Genomic DNA, 22,938 nt, shown 5'->3' with positions numbered 1-22,938 from the left:
CACCAGGCATGGGCCTTAGGGCCCATCTGCCCTTAGGGTTTGCCCCCTCTTCTCTCTAGGCGCATGGGAATTGGTGGGGAGGCGCCCCAGCCCACCTAGGAGCTGGTCCCTTCTCACACTTGGCCCATGTATGCCTCCGGGGCCGCTGGCCCCACCTGGTGGACCCCCGGACCCCTCTAGTGGTCCCGGTACACTATCGGTCATGCCCGGAACACTTCCGATGGCCAAAACCATACTTCCTATATATCAATCTTTACCTCCGGACCATTCCGGAACTCCTTGTGACGTCCGGGATCTCATCCGGGACTCCGAGCAACATTCAGTAACCGCGTACATACTTTCCCTATAACCCTAGCGTCATCGAACCTTAAGTGTGTAGACCTACGGGTTCGGGAGTCATGCAGACATGGCCGAGACAACTCTCCGGTCAATAACCAATAGCGGGATTTCGATACCCAAGGTGGCTACCACATGCTCCATGATGATCTCATTGGATGAACCACGATGTCAAGGATTCAATTAATCCCGTATACAATTCCCTTTGTCTATCAGTACGATACTTGCCCGAGATTCGATCGTCGATATCCCGATACCTTGTTCAATCTCGTTACTGGCAAGTCTCTTTACTCGTTCCGTAACACATCATCCCGTGATCAACTCCTTGGTCACATTGTGCACATTATGATGATGTCCTACCGAGTGGGCCCAGATATACCTCTCTGTTTACACAGAGTGACAAATCCCAGTCTCGATTCGTGCCAACCCAACAGACACTTTTGGAGATACTTGTAGTGAACTTTTATAGCCACCCAGTTACGTTGTGACGTTTGGTACACCCAAAGCATTCCTACGGTATCTGGGAGTTGCACAATCTCATGGTCTAAGGAAATGATACTTGACATTAGAAAAGCTTTAGCATACGAACTACACGATCTTTGTGATAGGCTTAGGATTGGGTCTTTTCCATCACATCATTCTCCTAATGATGTGATCCCGTTATCAATGACATCCAATGTCCATGGTCAGGAAACCGTAACCATCTATTGATCAACGAGCTAGTCAACTAGAGGCTTACTAGGGAGATGGTGTTGTCTATGTATCCACACATGTATCTGAGTTTCCTATCAATACAATTCTAGCATGGATAATAAACGATTATCATGAACAAGGAAATATAATAATAACCAATTTATTATTGCCTCTAGGGCATATTTCCAACAAGTTGTCACATCCCTAGTTCTGGTATGATCTAGGCTTGCTTTGTGCATCATGTTTAAGTTTCAAATGAAATTGAAATGGGGAATGTTTCAAACCCTAGCACCAAAGCAAATTCAAAAAGATTCAAATTAAAAATGGAATTTCAATGAACCCAAAATGCTCTTCAAAAATGTTCATGGTCTTTTGAAAATGTTGGAAACAACAACCAGAGGTGCTGCACATTTTTGCTAAACATTTTGGATTTTTGAATGAACCCATATGTATTTGAATTGGAGCTGTTTAAATAATATAAATATTTTAAAGGCTACAAAAATGTTGGAAATTGGTGAGGGCCTCTCGTATATTATAACTAGTGGTCACAAGGAATCTCAACATTTTTAGAATTGTGCTAGTATTTATTTTAAGTCAAAAACAAATGTGAGAAATAGAAAAAAAACTAAAAATGGGAAAACTTACCTTGGCCACTTACCTGTGCAGCCGGGCACTGTGCAGCCCAGCGGTCCAACAGGCCGGCCCAGCCGACTGGCACTGCCAGTCGTCGTCTCCACCGCGCTAGGAGGACGCCGAGCACGCGGCCACGCGCCCGGCCACCTCCTGCCTTCCTGCTTGCTCCGCGAACCCCTGAAGCGTCGCCACGCACCTCAAGGCACCTCTCACTCTCCCTCGCCCTCATCCTCTCCTCTGTCACCCTCTCCCGCGATAGCCGAAGTGCTACCATCGCAGCAGCTCACCGCCGACGCACTCCCCGCCGTCCCCCCGCCCCTCTGTTGTGTCCACGCACTCCGCTGCTGTGGGCTACGCCTCCTCGTCGAGACGCACAGCGTCGGACGCCCTGGAACGCCGCCATCGCCATCGTCTTCCACCTCGGGCTCCGTTGTCCACCACCATAGATTTGCCGTCACCAGGTCTCCCCCGAGCCCGCTGTGCTGCTTCGCGTGATCTCTGTGAGCATCTCCCCGTTTCCCCTCTCTTCTCCCCCTCGTTCCCGCGTCGTAGCCATCGTTTCCACCACGGCCGAAGCCATCGCCGCCGCAGCTCCTCGCCGTCGTGGCCACAGCCGCCGCAGCTCACAACCGAGCTAGCCGTTGCACTCAGTGCACTCCAGCGAGTCGAGCGGACCCGCTCCCAGCCTCCCCCGTGCCCCGCAACATCAAAACCCCCCATGGCCGAACTCCGGCCGCCGCACTCGTCATCGCCGGCGCAACTCCGGTCGTGCCACCACCACGGTTGGATGTGGATGAGCGTCCGCATCCCGTAGATGTGCTCCGCGCGCTAAACGGCGCTCTGTAGGAGAATCCCGCAGCGCACCGCCGTGTCTGGACTCGCCGGCAGCTAAACGCCGGCGACCGCTGACCCGTTGACCGGTGTGGGTTGACCCCACTACCCGGTTTGACCTCCCCCTCTCTCTCACTGACTTGCGGGCCCCTCTCGACTAATTACTCTAGTTAGCACTAATTAACTAGTTAGGTTAGTTACTACAGTCACTGACTAGTGGGTCCTACCCAGTTAGTATGGGCTAACTAACTTAGTTAGTTGACCGGGTCGCTAACCAGTGGGACCCACTGGTCAGGTTTGATCTGGTCAGCCGCGGTTGACTCACTGACGTCATACCTCTGTCATGCTGATGCAATTAATCATTTTCTGGTTTAAAAATAAATCAGGAAAATCCAGAAAATGATATAAACTTCTAAAATTCATAGAATTTCAACCATAGCTCAGAATGAAATAATTTATATATGAAAAATTATCAGAAAAATGCAAGGAATCCATTTATGCCATTTCCATGCATGAAAAACCAACTTATACATGCTGTATAAGTGAAAACATAATATGGGCATTTTAAATGCTTCATTTTGAATTTGCATTTGAATCTTTGATTCAAATGGGCTTCAACCAACTTGGTAGCATCTTGCATTAGCCCAAACACTAGCATTTGAACATGTCATGTTCATGCATCATATTGTTGCATTTGTTTGTGTATTGATTGCCGGCACCATTTCTTCTCGATAGGTTCCACTCCGGAAGGTGTTCCCGAGTACCTATCAGAGGAGTAGTGCCCCTTCGTTGATCTATCAGGCAAGCAATCCCCCTTGAGCATTTCGATAAAATCCCACTCTCTCGCTTCTGCTCCTTATACTGCATTTGGACAACAGCAATTCAACTGCTACTTTTCTGCTGCGGTAGTTGAACCCATTGCTCTGCATGACCTGTCATTGCCACAGTAAATAGTTGAAACCCACTAGAATGAGTAGGAGTTGCTTGAGCCTTGATATGCCTACTCATCCATGCTTGTTTTCTTTATGCCAGCTATGCTTAGAGTTGTGTCAGGTCTCATTCATCGGGAATGAATCGGAATGGTGAACATGTCCTATCGATAAAGGCTAAGTGTGTGAACACGTTTTGGTAAAGGTAGCGATGAGAGGCCATGTAGGAGTACATGGTGGGTTGTCTCATTAGAACCGTCCCTAAGCACTGAGTTCTGTGTATGTTATCCAAGTCCAGTTACTACCACACATTGGGTTCCGGTTATCTGGCCCCTCTCGGCTTATTAATCTACTTGATCTTTGTCCAGGAGTTGCAACTAGTTTCTGGCATTTGTAGGTAGTGCTAGCTGTCTACCAGGTGGTGCCCGACGGGACGGGCTTGGGACAGACTAGGCACCGTGGCACAGTGTACCTAGTGGCACCCGGATGGTGGGCTTGGGAACCCTGCACACATCGTTTCGGGCCGTACTGGAGACTTCGGCCGGAACTCCTTGCAGATGGAACTCGAATAGGCGATAAACCTGGACGAGAGACTTGTGTGGTTAGTCAGGTCGTGGCTGACACCCTCGCCCGGCTTCCTCTTGAAGGTTGCCGAGGTACATGACATGTACAGGGCGATAAGTGGCGAGAGCGTGTGTGAAGAAGTACACCCCTGCAGGGTTAACATTATCTATTCGAATAGCCGTTTTCCTCGGATATGGAAACTTGGAGGACTTATGTAGTACATAGAAAACTTGAAGTGGATACACTAAAATACGCAAAATAAGCGCGAGTGCTATGGATGGCCTTCTCGTAGGGAGATGGGAACAGATCCATAGTGGAGTTTTGATAGGGTGAATATGTGGACTCGTGTGCGTCTTCTCACCTCAAAGAAGTTTCTGATACTCGTAGTATAGATTAGCCACTGAGTCAAAGCTGGCTTGCTGTTGTTAAAACTCCACCACCCCCTTTGTTGATAATGTTGCATATGTAGATAGTTCCGATGTAAGACTTGCTGAGTACCTTCGTACTCACGTTTTCTTATTTATGTTTTGCAGTTGGTTACACTAGTGACTTCGACGAGTAGCTTGTATCCCCGCTACGATCTTGTACCCTTGGGAGGGTCTTGTAGATAGTCAGGCTTCTCAGCCCTTTCTTTTGTAGTTGTCTGTACTCAGACATGTAATGCTTCCGTTGTTTGTATGCTCTGAATGATAGGTCATGAGACCCCTGTTTGTATGGAATGCTATGTGGCTCTTCTGGGGCTTTTTCTATATGAGTTGTAGAGTTATGTTGTGATGCCATGTTGTATCTATACATATCGAGCATATTGTGTGTATGATATTGAAATGCTTGGTATGTGTGGGATCCGACACCTAGTTGTTTATTCTTGGTAGCCTACTTTATGGGAAAATGCCTCCTAGTGCTTCCACTGAGCCTTGGTAGCTTGCTACTGCTCCGGAACACATGGATTGACCGGCATGTGTCCTTCTTTGCTCATGTGTCTGCCCTTCAGGGAATGTCTCGTGATGACTACCGGAGTCCTGTTAGCATTGCTACAGCCCGGATTCACTCGTATGTTGACCGACATGGGCATTGCTGGGTCATGTATGCATGTTTCCATAACTTAGTACCACCTTGGGTTTACGACTAGTCATGTCGGTCCGGGTTCTCTGTCATATGGATGCTAACGTCACCATCATATATGTAAGCCAATAGGCGCAAACGGTCCCGGGCCAGGTAAGGTGGCACCCGTGGGGATACCGTGCATGAGGCCGCAAAGTGATATGATGTGTTACATGCTAGATCGGTGTGACTTAGGATCGGGGTCCCGACATTGCTTTAGATATCCCGAGCCGACATTGGGTTGGGGGCTACTCGGTGACCAGATCTTTGATCATTCAATCCCTTATGTATATTGCTCTTATTCGTTATAAGTAAGGAAGATGCACTTCCAGGATCCAAGTATTACCACAGTTCTTCCTGAAAACGGCATCTACTTGTGATTTCCAACTAGATATGCTACTTGCTAGTTGCCACACTACAAATTAAGTATGATGTCATCCAAATGTGATTCCCATTCCACAAGCAGTGCAAAATGATGTGCTCTTCAATGTTCTCAAGGTAGAGCAGTGCAAAATGTACATCTTTTTACTTTATACACATTAAATAATTTTCCAAAACCATTGCAAGATAAAAAGGTTGGGCAGTCATCAACCTTGCTACATCATATAAAGTAAAAAGATGCTTGACTACTTCAGTGATCAACTGTTAAAGGTCCCTAGATCATGCCTTAACAGTGGGAGATAAATAACAATACATGCTACTTGCAGGTGCAGCTATATCTGGTATTCTGATTACCAAGACTATTGTTGCCCAAACTCAAACTGAGGCCTTTCATTGCCCAGAAGAATCTCAACTATCTTTATTTCTTACTGCAACTAGATTTGCTACACAAATTCAAAGTTTCCTTACAGAAATATGGTCTGAAGAAACATGGAGGTTAGAAGGAAATATTGTCTGAATTGAAAGGATAAAGAAAGCACTAGGCGTTAATTGTACATTTTGACACCGCCTAACACTTGCCTCACCTAAGTGCATGCCTAGGCACACTTAAGCGCAGACCTGGCATGATTAAGCGGTAGGCGTTTTGTTGCCGCCTAGCGCATAGGCACACTTTTTTGTATTCACAATTGATCAATACTACTACCAGCGCTATTGCCACACAAAAAGTAATATGGTATGGGGACATCCGTAGCACCGTTGGTTCCAGGAATGATGGTTCTAATCGAAGATTTTGCAACCTGGAGAGAATAACTCACCTTTGAAAAAAGCTACCAAAATCTGATTTCAGTTGAGCCAAAATATAAAGCCTTCCTTGTAACAAAACAGCGAAAACAGGAACAAGCTGCTTAATGTCATATAGAATCTGGAGCATTAATAACCTAGATTGTGACAACATAAGTGCATGCACAATCTAGTAGTAACCATAGTTTGCACACCCAACATGAACTAACTTAGAAGATTATCCTCTAAAGTCAATATAGCAAACTACATAGATGTCTCTCTACCAAAGTTAAACACAACGAGCTACTTAGATGTCCTCCAGCTTGCCTACTGCTTTGCGGATGTAGTCATTAGGAGGCTATTGAAGATAATATAAAGCTTCGATTTTGCATTTCAAGCCCCTATTCATCATTAAATGTATGTTCTCCCTCAATTGTTCATCACCTATTACATGCTTTTGGGCACACAATCCCTCAAGAATCGATCTGTCGTGCTTGGCCAGCGATTGAAGGTGACTCAAATGAAGGGCATCATCACCTATATACGCAATCAACTTGATATCAGGAATGGTAAGACCCACATTGTCAAATGGCATCTCCGTTGATCCAAACTTGTAGGTACAAAAGATCGAAATTCCCTCTGGATCTGAATCGGTGAGCGCATACACAGGGACAGACAGACAATCCTTGAGTCTGTGCAAGAAAGCCCGTGTCATGACATTTGGTTCCTCATCACCGCCTGTCATGACCACACAATTCAATTCGTGGCGGAGTTGCGACCGAGCAAAATCCCAAAAAACATCATCCCTCTGGACTAGTAGGATGAAATTGACCATTGCACCTTGTTCGACAGTAATATTAGAGATCCCGTCATCTACCCGGGCTCCACTCGGACCGAATGACCTGCAATGGTTCTCTGCGCCATCTTCCATTGTGAATATCAGCGGCCCAACGACCGTCCCCGGACCAAGTTCAAGCATTTTGAGAGATGCCCTTGGGCACTCGAGTAGGCAGCAGATGTCCAGCAGGGCATCATCCACGGTCTTCTTGTCCTACTTGAAGACTTCATCGCCCTAGCGTAGACCGTCGCTAAACAAGCGATGGCCACTCAGGACGGTCTTCTTGACCAAGGATAGCGTGGCCGTGATCAGGGGCGAATCTACTAGGCATGCTTTAACAGGCTTAAGCCTGCCCTCCAACAAGAGTAATTTCTTTTTTAGTACCAAAGATTAGACCCCAGCGTAGCAAAACTATTGTTTCCCAGCCCATGTCAATGGCATAATTACAGTTGAGCCTACCCTACATTTACTCCGTAGATTCACCACTGGCCGTGACGATCTTGGCCTTGCGCGAGGTCCTGGGGTCGCCGACCGTGCAAGTTTCGACCTTGCCGCGGCGCAGGCAAAGCTGCCGGAGTGTGGGGTCATACTCGTGCTGCCCCGGGTCGTGACACGGAATCACTACTAGAAATCCCCATATTTCCGACGATGAAATCTAATAGCCGACGGTAGTTTCAATCGCCGACGGTTATTGCCAACTCACAAGTATTAGTACTAATAGCCGACGGTATACTAGATTGCCCGACAGTGAAAATCCCATGCTCGAGTATCCAATTTAAAGTCCGACGGTTCAGTGTAATGCCCGGCGGTTCTTGCTACACCCTCGGGGAATACATGTAATGCCCGACGGTGGAATTTAATTGCCGAAGTTGAAAACAAAACTCTCACCTATGAGTTGAAATGGCCGACGGTACTTATGTGACTCTCGGTTATTTGAGAAAATACCCGACAGGGGATAGCAATAACCGACAGTTAACCTTTACTCTCGGTGATATGTTTCAACGGACGACGTCGTTAAACATGTGGAATGACCGATGTTATATTCCAGATAATTCCTGTATAAGAAAATTTCCAAAAATTAGGTCCCCGCGTCGAAACATGTCTGGAATCAGTTAGGTCACACCCATCACCCATGCTGCAGTCGCCTCTACCGGCAGGCGATCGAGCAAAGGTCGCACGACGGTGGCGGCGTGGCCATTTCCTCATCCTGCTCGCGGTTGGGTGGCGCGGGGCGGCCACTATAGTGGGCGCCCAGGCGTGATATGCTCGCACTTACGTGGTGAGGTGGCGCCGCAAGGGCCGACGCAAGGAGCTAAGTTGCGGGCATCCAGGGTGGCCCGGCCGGTGCAAACCCATCGCACATGGGTCGCATCACGGTGCGAGGTGGTCCTGCAGCTTGGGTGGGGCTATGTAGGAGGCACGGAGGTGTAGTGGGGAGAGCTAGGAGGCTCGTCGTGGGTACGAGGAAGCCGAGATGATGCATGGTCCCTATCGGGTGGTCGGTAGTCATGGCTGGTACTAGTGCTATGCATGGGGTGCAGATCTGATGCAACGCGCGTGGTTCTAGTCCTGGCTGGCGTGGTGTTTCTTCGTGGCTTGTGGTGCTACGATGGAGTGTCGTGTGGCGGTGCAGGTGCACAAGGGGCTCAATAGCATGGATCTGCCGCCGTGGGGTCATGCGATGGCACAGTGAGGGACTGCTACTCCGGCGAAGCGGGCCATGGGGCGGTCTAGTTCAATGAGGATTTGGGTCCTAGCACCAAGATCTGACGGTTGCGATGGCGGATGTTGCATACACGGTGTCGGCCGGTGCCATGTGCTTAAGTAGCTGTCACTCAGATGTGCTCTTGCGTGCTTCCCAAAAGCTAGAGCAGTGGCCGCAGAGTGCAGATGTGGTGGCGCGATGGACCATGTGGTACGCTGACGTGCGTAGACCCATGTCTACGGTGCAGCAGTTCTGGTCTCCATAGAGCACGGTCGGCGCGTCTGATGTATGTTTGCGGCTCGGAACCATGTTGGTTCTTGGCCTCGGGGCGGTGCTCCTTTGTTCCTTAACGTCATGGTGCTCGATAGGGCATAGCGGCTCGTGCTGCGTTCGGCGGCTCTGCGTCTAGATGACCGTTGGTGGATCTCGGGCCTCGTGATGGAGGTTGGCCGCCGATGGTCTCCGCGAGGTGCTGATGGCTGCTGCAGATCTCGGGACTTCTTTGTTGGTGGCAGCTTCGATGGTGGTGGTGGTTGGTTGGCTTGCCGGAGCCTATGCGGCATGATGTGCGGCTGAGGTGGTGTGGGAGCTTGGGTGAAGACCCCGTCTCAGCTTTGTGTTGTGCCGAGTGATGGCGACGGCTGTGACCATCATTGACCTTCATGTATGCATAACTATTTTTTCCTCTCACACCCCTCCCATGCGGATCGGGCCATCACGACCACTCTGGGAGAAACCCCTGATCTTGTGTGACTATGGCAACACTTTGGTGTCGTATTCCTCCCGGGCGCTTCATCTTAGAAGTTCGACATCAGCAAGCAGGACCGTGTATGACGAGGTTGTGGCTTCCAGGCTTCCGTGGCAACGATGATGGCGGGAGCAATGTCAATGACGCAACAATGTTTGTGGTAGTCGGCACTTCTCCAACGTGCATGTGGGATTGCCTCGATTTGTTCGTCGCCGTGAAGTCGAAGTTACGACGGCGGGTCCATGTGGTGTGCCTGGTTTGTCCTTCGTAGTTCTTTGTCAAGTTTGGAGTTGCATTGTGTGGTTGCCACAATTACATTTTATGACAAACCTGAAAATAATTACTTTCGATTTTTTTCCGACTGAATATGTGTTGCATGTACAATATTTTTTATATAAATTCTTTTATCAGGTACTCCCTCCGTTCCGAATTACTTGTCACACGTGTGAATGTATCTAGATGTATTTTAGTTCTAGATACATCCATTTCAGCGACGAGGAATTTGGAACGAGGGAGTAGTATCAATAACCATTTCACTTCTAAGAAAAAAAGGAACCATTTCACCCCCTACCACTATTTCCCTCTTGCCACTTACCAAATTTTATGGCCCATCTTCTATCGGCCACGTGCCCACGTCCTCCCATCCCTCGCCCCTTTTCCCTCTGAAACCTCCCACGCTGCATCTTCTCTTCTCGCTTCCCCGCTGCCATGCGCCAACCCCGCCGTCACCCGTCGATCCGGCTGCGGCGCTGCGCACTTCCACCCTCGTTGCCCTCTCTAGTCCAGCAACATCACCTGCTCCCTTCAACTCCCATCTCGATCTTCATGGCCCTCAGATCTAGCAGCCCTCGGCCACGATGCTGCCGGATCTGGTCGGCTTGGCCTCATCGCCCCAACCAATAGGTGCTCGACGCCACTCCTCACGATTCAGGAACGCAGCGGTCTTCTTCATCAGCTCTATATCTCTCCACTTCCTACGCCATGTATCGGCCATCTGCCCTTTCTTGAAGCTCCTCCTCATCCAAGTGGCCACCTGATGTTGCCGAGTGGACCACGCTCACTCGCGCCTTCGCCCACCAGTACCAGGTTTGGTCGCCACTTCCTTTGCACAATTCATCGAGAAGGTCATCTGTGTGGCGTATGTGTGCTATTGTAATGGATGGCTTGTTTTTTGGTGGTTGAGGTGCAGGATTTTCTCGTGTCTTTCAAGTTGAATACCGGGGAGATTGAGGAGATGGTTCCATGGCGGGCTACTATGGTGGTGAGGTTCACGTTCTACAGTGAGGCCATGGCCATCGTTGTTTGCATGTCTGTTTAGGTATAGTTTTTGTTTGTATGATTGCTGAAAAACAAAGACAACCCTATTAGTTTGGAAAATAAAGTCAAGTCTATGTGTTGAAAGATAGTTTGGTTGACTAGTAACTAGTAAGTAGCCATTTGGCGCCAATGAGGTGAGATAGCTAGCTTGTGTTGATGCATGTACGTTTGATCAAGGCTACCTAGTTGCAGCAGTTGGAACTAGTACTACTCCCTCCATTCCTAAATATTTTTCTTTCTAGAGATTTCAACAAGTGACTACATACCAAGCAAAATGAGTGAATCTACACTCTAAAATATGTCTATATAAATACGTATGTGGTAGTCCATTTGAAATCTCTAAAAGACAAATATTTAGGAATGGAGGGAGTAGTACATAACAGAAGAGACACTGTGTCAGCATGTGCAATTAGGATTGGGATGTATACTTCATACTATTGTATAACTTAACTAGTTCTCCCTGCCAGACAACTAATTTACATTGAAGAGGTCCTCCATTCATGTAGTACGTACATTCCTTGTTCTTTTTTCCTTCAGTTTTGGTCTGTAGATGTACTTGTAAGTTTTTTCATCTCGATTTTGCTTTTCTTTTCAGTATTTTGTACTCTCTCTGTCTCAAAATAATGTCTCAACTTTGTACTAACATTAGTACAAAGTTATACTAACCTTGAGACACTTATTTTAGGACGGAGGGATTATTTCTGTAATATTTAGCTCCTGTTCCTAAAGATGTGCATCCACTGGCATGTTAACATCATGTCTTGTGTGTTCTTTCTCAATGATGTAGAGCAGGGTAGAGCAGGGGTTCTTACTTATTGTTCTTATACACGCTATGTTATCATGCAGGTGGCAGTTGGGACTATCTGAAGAGCAATAATGTAATGCTTTTGAGCTGAGGTACATGAAGTCGTATTTGAAAGCGGACGAGATGATGTTTGTCAACACGAAACTGAAAAGGTTGGTCCATCATCTCTTAGCCATACATCCCATCTAGTTATGCGCCAATTTAGTTCTAGACAACATGCGCATGGAGAAACATATATGCGAAAATACATGTATCTTCATCACTACCATTGAGTTCTGAACTTCTAATAAGAACATTGCCCTGTCAATCGACTTCCTTGTTTTGAGACCTTCCTTTTTTTATTTGAGATCTTGTGTCTGAGGCACACTGACCACTTGGCCAGCGTACAATGCCTTTGAAGACCATGCTATACAGATAACTTGCTTTGGGACCTTCTTTTTTTAGCTGATTTCTTAGCTTACCACATTGCCTAGGTGATACTACTGTACTATATATATAATGTATGCACCTGCTTGTGCCCTATTTTCCTAGATGTGGCTCATAACTGAGATATCTATCTATGGACTAGCTGTTTTCTTTACACTAAATCTATCTTAATTACGGTGCGAGGGGTAAAATTTTGTTGAACTCATATAGGAATTTTTTTTCCTATATCACATGGCCATCTTGGTCTAACTATAGCACATGGGGCTTCTGGAGATATGATGAATATAGTTAATTAGAAAATTGTCATGTGCTTGGAATTATATGAATGTTACAAGTAATTCAAAAAGCATGATGTGTTCTGAACTGTTGCAAACTTATTATAAAATTGAAATCACTGTGGTTTATTGGTATATTATTTCTGTAGTATACAGAGCAACGTGTAGTCCTCATTCTTTATTATTTTGAGTATGTGTTCCTGCTGATTCATGTTACCCTGAAAATTGCATGTGAAGGATCAAAAGGTAAATGTGTAGTCATACTGCTAGATAGCAGCTAACTAGTCAGTTAAAAGATCTAAAGTTTGTCACTATATGCTCAATTAAATTTCAACTACATTACATCATTTTCATCTCCCTTACAACTAGTCTAGTGAAACAATACTGGAGGAATCGTGATCTATGGCAAGGGTGATGATGTCTATGGCGATGATTGTCATGATCTACATGGCGATGAGCATTATGATCCATGAAGGGTGATGAGTCTAATGATCTTTCTTCAGGACATGCAACAAAGTGAACTTCTGAAGTTTTGGTCAATTTTAGCTTAGGCATAATGCTTGGACCATTATATATTAGTTACTATTTTGTTTTGCATTTCAAACTTCCTAGATAGATCATGATGAACAGTGTAATTTGGATGCACGTCATTAGGCTTATGGTATTTTGGAAGTTGCACTAAATATAATATATGTTACTTGGTCATGTATCATTGTGCAATTATGAGATATACTCCCTCTTCGTCCCAAAATATAAGATGTTTTTTGACACTATCATAGTGTAAAAAAACGTCTTACATTTTGGGACGGAGGGAGTATATTTGAAGTGGAAAGCAATCCTTGAGGGGTGACTAATGGCCTACCATATAACAAACATCTCAAGTACGGAGACTTCACTGTCGGTGAATCTCTATATTGATGGTCTTTGTTGGACTCTCAACCATAGGAACCCCCGAAGGGGTGTATACACAGTCGGCTATCGTAATGGCTTTTTCGGTTTCATTCTCCTCTCGGTTATAACAATCCGTGAAGGATTTTGTTCTCCTCTTGGTTATAACAAACCCCGAAGGGTGAAATATACCGTCATCTATTGCGAAAGCCGATGGGAACTAATAACAGTCAGAAAAATAGATATTCGACGGGGAACCGTTAGCTATAAGCGTCGTCAAGTTTATGTGAGCCGGCTGGCAACCAAAACATGCCCGACGGCTCACCGTCAGCTAATTACCCTCGGAGAAGGTATTACCCAGCAGTACCGTCAGCTATGAGTGTAATGGACGACGAAGCACAGCCGACGGGAGATTGCCGACGGTGTACCGTCAGTTATATGGAAATCCGACGGTGAACTGAAATATCCGACGGTAATTTGACCCTCGGTTATAATGAAAAATCTAGTAGTGAATCTGGTAGGACAGCCCTTCGTAGGGGACGATGCTGGCTTCGCTGTGCCCCACCAAGTGGCGGATCTTGGAGAGCACCATGGCGGCGTCGAGGTCCCTGGCGATGATGTACTTCTCGTCCAGCGCCTTGAGGGTCTGGTCGTCCACCATAGCAAGATCAGCGGCGACGCTGCTTTTGGAGAAGAAGGAGTGCAGGTCGCTCCCCTCCGCAGCGGTTCCCACGGCTGTTTCCTCCGCTGCGGCCATGGCTGCGAGAAATCGAACCCAACACAATTGTTCAGTGTTCCAAATTCCAATGTGGGGAAGTTGGAACAATGTAGAGGCAAGTTTAGATGGAGCAGGATGCCTACCTCGCCTCTGCCGGAAAACTCGCCTCGCCGCCGAAGCCCGAAGAGATGAAGGGGCTGGCTAGGAGTCCACGAGACGCCGCTGCCGAACCCCCGCCTCGCCTCGCCACGCCGTCGAAGAGGTTTCTAGGGTTGTTCTCTCTTCTGGAACTTTTCTTTTGCGCATGTCTCTCTTCTGGAACTTCCTATTTATTTATCGCCTCTAGTAAAGGAAAGTCTTTTTTAGAGGAATCTAGTGAAGGAAAGTATGCATCTTTTTCTATTGAAACAAAGGAAAGTTTTTTTCCGAGAATCTAAAACAAAGAATTTTTTAAGGAAAAGCTTGCTTTATTAATCAAAGGACGGATATATCGTCTGCCAGCAGACTCATAATGAAATCCGGGCATCAATCCAACGAGATGAATTATTAGCACGTACCATCTAACCAGCTCATGAGCTACATAATTTGACTCTTTAATACAAAGATAAAGAATTTAGCTTAAGGATTTTTTTAGAACTTGAAACAAAGGAAAGTAAGTATCTGTTTTTCGATAGGGTTACAAATTTGGACGCGTCTAATGGGTGGCCGACTGCCCACTAGTGCGATCGAGCGACCGGCCTAAAAAGGTAAGGCCATGCCTCCCCCACCCCAATGGTATAGAAAAGGAAGGACAGGCGGCCACCAAACCGAATCGATCGAGCGGCCAATCTCGAACAGAAAAGTCCACTCCCACGTGGCCAGCTGTACCTACCCAGCGTCCCAGCCCCTCCCACGCCCACTCACCCCCACACTCGCATGCTACCTTCTTCTTCTCCCAGAAGAAGGGGATCCTAGGCCCTTCTTCCTCCTTCTGTACAGCCGCCATGGCAACCCCAAAGTAGAAGAAACTGCTTCAAAAAAGAGATCTAAGAGCAAGGTGATCAAAATCATACTAGGCAACAACATCAGGCACGTAATTCCCCTCTGCCCCTCTTCAGTTCCCCCTCTTGTACTGCATATGTAAACCCCCTTCTCCATGGATCTAGCACAAATCCATGGAGAAGCTGCTTCAAGAAAGGTGTGGATCTGGCACATCACCCCATTGTCAACATCACACCCCCCCTCCCCCCTCCCATGAGTGTCATGTCTGCAAACTGAAAACCAACCATGGACACAAGCCTACCATTTTCTGGTTCATGCAACTAAACACAAGTCATTAGGTTTAGTTGCACAAGCACTACATCCTGGTTAATTTCCTGGTTTAACGTGCAACTAAACACAAGTCATTAGGTTTAGTTGAACAGCTTTCTAGTTGCACAATAAACATGGTTTGAGATCAACTTTAACAAAACTGAACATGTTTTGTAACATGCATGCCAGCCAAGTTTCCCCCTAGATGTGTTCAGCAAGTCGACTAAGACATATTTTCTGGCCAACTAAAACATGAGTCTAGCCAACTCATGCATTCTACCAAAACTAAACATGCATTCTACCAAGTTATAGTTATTGTTTGCAAATGAACACATTGACTGTCCAAAGAATATGTGCAACTAAAATTCATATATGTGCAACTGAACATACATCCCAGACAACTGAACCTGTATTCTGGCAACTCAACATGCATGCTAGGCAAACTAAAATATGCATTGTACCCCACATGAACTAGATGTTTTGTGAGTGAATACTTTAAAAAACCTGAAGTATATGTGCAATAAAAATAAATAACAATGACTATTTGATTGGGATATCAAGCATAGGGGATGAGTTGCAGATATCAAGCATCATAGCCAGAATGAAACTTGTATACTAGCTAAACTCAACGTGCATTGTAGACAAAACTAAACATGCATTCTACTGACTTGAACTTGTTGTTTGCGAATGAACACAGTAAAAACTGTAGAATCTGTGCAACCAAAAATCCATAAATGTGCAAAGGAAAAACATGTATCCTAGCCAGCTGAAACATGTATCCTGACCAAACTGAACATGCATGTTGGCCAGCTGAAAAACATGTATCCTGGCCAACTGAACATGTATCTTGGCCAACTGAAACATGCATCCTCGCCAAAACCAAAAAACTATAGTATGGCAGAAAAACACAAAGAACTTTTGTGAAAACCAGACAATGATGCATACCAACTTCTCCAGCAATTTGTGCAACAGAAAAATAAAGTAGGCTAATGAAACCACAAACCATAGTAAAATAGTCATGCATATATTCTTGTCCCACACATATTGGAAAGCTATAGTGTAGAAATATGTTCAATATACTAGAATTAAAAACATAAACTGCGATGAAACATATATCTATAATCTGTCATACAAATATTCTTTCTTCTTTCACCTGGATTTTCCATCTCAATTGTAGCATCAAATTATGTGCAGAAAAATCTAAATCAGCTCCTTGCCAACAGAAAGCCTGCAGATCATTGTAGCAAACAGAGGAAAAAGTCAGAAAAATACTGAAGTAAAAAAGTCATGTTCTTTATCTATGCCACCTATTTACTGTAAACTATGCAACTAACATAACCATTCTATGCACTCAAAAACATGCATACCTATTATAAAAAAGATTCTGCTATAGACATGTAGCTTTTGCAATTAAGATTGTCATAATGGTATGCAAGTGCTTATGATTGTGTTGTAGCACACAGAAACAAAAATGTTTTTAGGTTGTTTGAAACACTCTTACATGATTAAACTGATGACATCACTTCCATCTTTTTTATGTGCAGGGGATGTGTGGCAGTAGCAAAAAAAGGAAAATGATTGATCTCATTGAGTTGCCTCCCGATCTCAATGAGATTCCTCATGATATGGATCAGCAGCAACCCGGCGTACCACTAGGAGCTAGTGCTGATTATGGGAGAGAAAATGAGCACTCTGTTTACTACACACAGACAAGTCGTGGGCCTAACCCTATGGGCCATGACAATGTGGCAGGGCAGTCATCAACCTGTGGTGCCCCTGTAGTGGTGTCTTTGCAGTCAGAGAGCCATACTCTTGATGACACGGGCAGTGCGGCAAATGTTCCTGGTCCAACTAGGACTAAGCTAGGAGCAGGTGCTGTTGACGGTGATGTGCAAGGAGAAGAAGGAGAGGATGAGGCTGGTTCTCAACCCATGGAACCCTATGTTGGCATGAGGTTTGACAACCTTCAAATAGCTAAGGATCACTACAACAGCTACGCCCTATGGATGGGTTTCTCTGTCAAGATGAACACCTCTAGGCGGACAACTCTCACCAATGTATTGGTAAAACAACAATTTTGTTGCAACAAGTACAAGAAGACCAAAGCTAATGATGGAGGAGTTGAGGATCCTCCTATCCTGGACCCCATACCAGATCCAAAACCTGTTGATAGTGATGAGGAAATGGAAGATGAACCTCCAATCTTTGCTGAAGAGGAGGCTGGTCCTAGTAAGAAAAATAAGAATTGGAAACACGAGACAATAAAGTAGACTCAATGCAAGGCAACAATGTTGGTGAAGTTGCTAGATGGGCGATGGGAGGTGACACACTTTGTTCGTGACCACGATCATCCGCTGGTGAACAAACCTTTGTTGTCCAAATACTTGAGATCACACCAAGGCATCTCTCCTAATAAAAAGGTGTTTTTATGCATCTTGTATAACTGCAACTTGACTACAGGTGTGTTTCTATATACCTTACGTAATTAAGTTTCCCTCTAGGCAGTCCAGTGTGCAACTGTTATGGTACTAGTGTGCAACTAAAATGTCTTAAGTGTGCAACTAGTGTCCAACTTCCCATGCTGTTTCTATATCACTTTAGTGCTTGTTGTGCAACTAGATTACCTTCATTGTGCAACTACACAATGTCCTGTGTGCAAAATGCAAGTGTTTTTAAAGGCACAGCTACTTGTCCATTTCTTGCAACTATCCTCTGTGCCACCACATGTCATATTATTGTGTAGCTGGATGTGTGCATTTGTGCGACTAAAAAAAGATATATTGTTTCTTTTTGTATTATGCAGGACGTATGATGCATATAATAGTAGAGCTTTATGGATCTGAGATGATGGTGCCGTTCGGACCAAAGGCGATAACAAATCTATGTACAAGTTTCCGTAGAGATGACACAAAGGAGGGTGACATGATTGAGACAATTGCGCACTTCAACGATATACAGAAAGCCGATCCAAACTTCTTCTATAAGGTAAAATATGATGAAGAGGACAAAGTTGTCAACATATTTTGGGTGTATGGCTTAGCTTGAAAAGCTTATGCGGAGGCGTACCACGATTACATATCATTTGACACCAACTACATGACCAACATGTACAATATGTTGTTCGCGCCCTTCATCGGAATAAACCGACATGGCCAATCTTTCATGCTGGGTTGCGCGTTTGTGAGGCAGGAGTTGGCATCGAGCTTTGATTGGGTTTTCCGAGCATTCCTAGTGGCTATGGATGGCAAACCTCCTGATAACTTCATACCCAATTAGGATGGTGTGATGAAGCAGTCAATAGACAACATCTTTCCCACCACCGTGCATCGCTGTTGTCGATGGCACATCATGAAAAAGGCTCAGGAAAAAGTTGGTTGGCTTTTGTGCCGAAATCCAGGGCTCTCTGATGATTTCAAATACTGTGTTGACTTTAGCTTCACTCCAGACGAGTTTGAGCAGGATTGGGCTGGGTTAATGATGAAGTACGAGGCTATGACACACCCACACACACACACTTTGAGAAGTTGTACGAATACAGGTCAACTTGGGTGCCGTGCTACTTCAAACACAGGTTCTTCCCCTTCCTGCAGTCTACACAATGTAGTGAGGGGTTCAACACCGTCCTAAAAAGATATGTGAACCCACACAACTCAATGTTGAACTTCGTCAAGCAATATGAAAAAAATTAGAACCACATCCTTGCCAAGGAAGGCTTCTATGATTACAGGACATAACACCTTGAGAATGAGCTATGGTCCAACTTCCCAATAGAGAGGCAAGCTTACGAAACCTACACTAGGGACCTTTACCGCAAGTTCTGAGAAGAGTTTGAGCTGATTAGACGTTACAATGCGTTCCAAGTTGGTGCTGATATTTTTGAGCTCAGACCAAACCAGGAATTTGTTTTCAAATATGGTTCTTGAAACTACTTGGTGCAGGAAGGGTTGGGGCAGGTTACTATTTGTGTGAGTGCTGCAAAATGAACAAGGACGACATGCTTTGTTGCCACATCCTCAAGGTGTTCACCCATCTTGGAGTTGATGTCATACCGGAAAGGTACATGCTACGGTGGACACCTACTGTTGTTCCTAGTGCGCCAGGGACCGGGTATGAGCAACCGGATGAAATGCCTCCTCAATCAAAGAAGCAGATAAGGGAAAGAAACATCATATACGATTTTAGGAAACTACCCAAGTTTGCGAGTGGCTCTGATGCAGCACAGGCCATTGTATACAAGCATATGCGCGGAGCACATACCAAGATCGGCCACCTGAACAAGTCCAAGAAATAGAAAAAACCGGCAGCTGCTATGGGGCCATCAGGTGATGGCAACCCTCGAGGACCTCCTCCACCTCATGGCCCTACACGGCATGCTCCACCACCGCCTCCCCCACCTGGCCCAACAAGTAGTGTCCCGCGTGCTCCTCCAATGGCCCTATAGGAAGTACTCAAGGGGCTCATCATCCAACTAATTACCTGCCCCAACTCCACATCTAACTAGGTGTGTAACTTCAGTTGCAAACATCATGGTGCCCAGTTGCATAGAACAACCTACCTAGTTGCGCATGCACACAAACTCATTCGGCCTACGTGCACCACCCCGAAACCCTGTTGAGCGCGCTATTTTAGTTTGAGCATGAAGATAAAGAACTAACTTGGTTTTCCCATTCTATCTATAGGTGATTACCATCCAAGTTCCATGACGGGCCGTACTACGACAAGTTTTCTTTTCAACTTAACTTGCGCACAACAACCGGTTAGTTGCACATCATGAGTTGTGTGGTTGCAGAGAACATCAATCTTGGTTGCGCAAAAAATACTAAACTTTTTATATGATTATTCCACAGGTGATCGAACACAACCTGGTGATGGTCCAGCGCCCACGCACACTGGTCCTACTGCCCTGTCGGAGGTTGCATCCCTTGCACAAGCCTCTGATGATTTTGTGCCCAGGGATCCGCCAAGGTCTACTACAAAGGGTAGGCCGAAGAGTCGATGGTACAAATCGGCGCTAGAGCTACACCCAAAGAAGAAAAACAAATGGAGCCACTGCTAGTCTACAGAGCACACTATCGTTGTGTGTCCACTCAGGCCGCTATGATTCTCTTGCATCATTTGTATGGAAAAAGGGGGAAAGTAAAAGAATGATTGTTTTTTATTAATGTTGGGACCAACTGGACACATTCAACATCTATGCTTTCTCTTCTCTAAGTTGTTTTCCTTGAATTAGTTCATGCACTGTGTAAATGGTTGCTATTTGTGCCTTTGTTGGCAAATGGTATAATATTTTGTTGTTGAACAGTTGTATGCCCAGTGCTCCTAATGTGTCAACAAAAGTGATGACATTGAGTTGCAATGGAATTACTACTAGTGTGCAACTACAAAATCTATCAAAAAATTGTGCAAACCAGCAAGGCATTAAAAAGGGTAGAGCATAAAAAGAGTACTGACCTAGTCCTTGTCATATCTCAGCAACTTCCTCCATGGGGCGGAGTTGTGCACGCTGGTGACCCAATCATATGCCAGCTTCTTCCTGATGTTAAGTACTTCCTTGGGCTCATAGTAGGGCAGTTGGCTACCGTTCCACTCAGTGGCGTTAAGCACTGCAAATAGCCCACACTCATTGCTGCGGTGGGGAAAGGAAAATTTGTCATAGAAATTTAAAACCAATAAGATTATGTACTTTGTGGCACTGTGCAACTAATTATGTGCCACTATGCAACTACTGATGTTCCACTGTGCAACTGGCTAGATAATCCATGAGAAAAACATAAAAATGAACAGAGATTGCAAACTAGTTGTGTGTCTTATAAAACTATAGATTGTACATCTATAAAACAAATAATCATTTAAACCAGAGAAAAAACAGTACATTGATACGTCTCCAACATATCTATAATTTTTGATTGCTCCATGCTATATTATCTACTATTTTGGACTATATTGGGCCTTATTTTCCACTTTTATATTATTTTTGGGACTAACCTATTAACCGGAGGCCCAGCCCAGAATTGCTGTTTTTTTGCCTATTTCAGTGTTTCAGATAAACGGAATATCAAACGGAGTCCAAACGGAATAAAATCTTAGGGAACATGATTATCTCACGGAACGTGATCCAGGAGACTTGGACCCTGCTCCAAGGAACAAAAGAGGCGGTCACGAGGGTGGGGGTGCGCCCCCCTGCCTCGTGGGCCCCTCGTTGCTCCTCCGACGTACTTCTTCCTCCTATATATACCCACGTACCCCCAAACTATCAGAACAGGAGCCAAACACCTAATTCCACCGCCGCAACTTTCTGTATCCATGAGATCCCATCTCGGGGCCTGTTCCGGAGCTCCGCTGGAAGAGGGCCGTCATCACGGAGGGCTTCTAAATCATCATAGCCTCTCCAATGAAGTGTGAGTAGTTTACCTCAGACCTTTGGTTCCATAGTTAGTAGCTAGATGGCTTCTTCTCTCTCTTTGAATCTCAATACAAAGTTCTCCCCCTCTCTTGTGGAGATCTATTCGATGTAATCTTCTTTTTGCGGTTTGTTTGTTGAGACTGATGAATTGTGGGTTTATGATCAAGTCTATCTATGAATAATATTTGAATATTCTCTGAATTCTTTTATGTATGATTGGTTATATTTGCAAGTCTCTTCGAATTATCCGTTTGGTTTAGCCAACTAGATTGGTAGTTCTTGCCATGGGAGAAGTGCTTAGCTTTGGGTTCGATCTTGCGTTGTCCTTCCCTAGTGACAGAAGGGGCAGCAAGGCACGTATTGTATCATTGCCATCGAGGATAACAAGATGGGGTTTATTTCATATTGCATGAATTTATCTCTCTACATCATGTCATCTTGCTTAAGGCGTTACTCTGTTTTTAACTTAATACTCTAGATGCATGCTGGATAGCGATCGATGAGTGGAGTAATAGTAGTAGATGCAGAATCGTTTCGATCTACTTGTCACGGACGTGATGCCTATATACATGATCATGCCTAGATATTCTCATAACTATGCTCAATTCTGTCAATTGCTCAACAGTAATTTGTTCACCCACCGTAGAATACTTATGCTCTTGAGAGAAGCTACTAGTGAAACCTATGGCCCCCGGGTCTATTCTCATCATATCAATCTCCATTACTTTAATCTTGCTTTTCTTTTTACTTTGCCTTTACTTTTTACTTTGCATCTTTATACCAAAAATATTATATCTATCAGATCTCACTCTCGTAAGTGACCGTGAAGGGCTTGACAACCCCTAATCGCATTGGTTGCGAGTAGCTATCGCTTTGTGCAGGTACGAGGGACTTGAGTGTGGGCTCCTACTGGATTGATACCTTGGTTCTCAAAAACCGAGGGAAATACTTACGCCACTCTGCTGCATCATCCCTTCCTCTTCGGGGAAAACCAACGCAAGCTAAAGACGTAGCAAGAAGGATTTCTGGCGCCGTCGCCGGGGAGTCTACGCAAAAAGTCAACATACCAAGTACCCATCACAATCCCTATCTCTCGCATTACATTATTTGCCATTTGCCTCTCGTTTTCCTCTCCCCCCAATTCACCCTTGCCGTTTTATTCGCCCTCTCTCTCCCTATCCTCCCTCTCTGTTTTCCTCTTGTTTGCTCGCGTGCTAGTTTGTTTGCTTGTCGTCATGGCTAGTCCTCTTTCTGCTCCTATGTCTCCCGAGTTTGAA

At 45.3% G+C, this 22,938-nt stretch overlaps 1 long non-coding RNA gene and 1 pseudogene across 2 annotated transcripts; one reads left to right on the top strand and one right to left on the bottom strand.

The window, feature by feature from the left end:
- Positions 1–6,555: 6,555 nt before the first annotated feature.
- Positions 6,556–14,007, bottom strand: LOC119267758 (annotated as a pseudogene).
- LOC119267759 lies at positions 10,173–13,058 on the top strand. Of its 2 annotated transcripts, none has more exons than XR_005132585.1 (3): positions 10,173–10,625; positions 10,729–10,800; positions 11,703–13,058. It is a non-coding gene; the product is annotated as an uncharacterized LOC119267759 (long non-coding RNA). The 2 variants fall into 2 exon arrangements; XR_005132584.1 differs by having other exon boundaries at positions 10,729–10,857.
- Positions 14,008–22,938: the final 8,931 nt, after the last annotated feature.

The sequence above is a fragment of the Triticum dicoccoides genome, chromosome 3A (genome assembly GCF_002162155.2).
Source record: "Triticum dicoccoides isolate Atlit2015 ecotype Zavitan chromosome 3A, WEW_v2.0, whole genome shotgun sequence".
Lineage (NCBI taxonomy): Eukaryota > Viridiplantae > Streptophyta > Magnoliopsida > Poales > Poaceae > Triticum > Triticum dicoccoides.
Note: the sequence above shows the minus strand (reverse complement) of the source record. Positions and strands in the feature narration are given on the sequence as shown.